The following is an 894-nucleotide window of genomic DNA, read 5'->3' as shown; positions in this document are numbered from 1 at the left end:
CCTTGGATGTCCAGCCTTAGTTGTGTCATCCTCTTTGGAGGGTAAAAGTGATTCAGGAATTTGTCTGATAACTGTTTCCATGTCTTTATGCTTGCTGTAAGTTGGTTATTCAACCACCTCTTAGCTTGATCTTTCACAGCAAATGGAAACAGTAATAGTCTGTAGACATCCTGATCTACCTCTTTATCATGTACTGTGTCAGCAATTTGTAAGAATTGTGCCAGAAACTCAGTAGGCTCTTCCTGTGGAAGACCGGAATACTGGCAATTTTGCTGCACTATGATAATGAGTTGAGGATTTAGCTCAAAGCTGCTTGCTTTGATGGGAGGTGTACAGATGCTACTCCCATATGCAGCTGTAATGGGGTTAGCATATGACCCCAGAGTCCTTCTGGACTGATCAATCCCACTTAGGTCCATAATGGATAAAGGGAAATGATATGGATTGCAAATAGACAAAATATTTTGTTTTTTTTTTGAATTAAACGAAAAAAAATTAAAATAAAATAAAAGGAAATTAAGATAAAAATTCGAAATTCAAAAAGAAAATAAGATCAAAGTAAATTGAGAACTGAATCAATTAGTCAATTAAAAAGATTTTGAAAATAGCAATTAAAAAGATATGATTGAAAATTTTTATGAAAAATATTTGATTTTTAAAAAGAGGAGAGAGAAAAACAACAAAATGACACCAAACTTAAAATTTTTAGAAAATCAAACACTAATTTTTCGAAAATTTTAAGGGAAAAACACAAAGAGGACACCAAACTTAGAATTTTTAAAGATCAAAAAGAACTAAGGACATGCAAATTCGAAAAACTAAAAGAAAAGCAAAAGCATGCAGTTGACACCAAACTTAAAATATGAAACTAGACTCAACTAAAAGACTCTAAAC

The sequence above is a fragment of the Arachis duranensis genome, chromosome 5, assembly GCF_000817695.3.
Source record: "Arachis duranensis cultivar V14167 chromosome 5, aradu.V14167.gnm2.J7QH, whole genome shotgun sequence".
NCBI classification, from domain to species: Eukaryota; Viridiplantae; Streptophyta; class Magnoliopsida; order Fabales; family Fabaceae; genus Arachis; species Arachis duranensis.
This window is presented reverse-complemented; position numbering follows the sequence as displayed.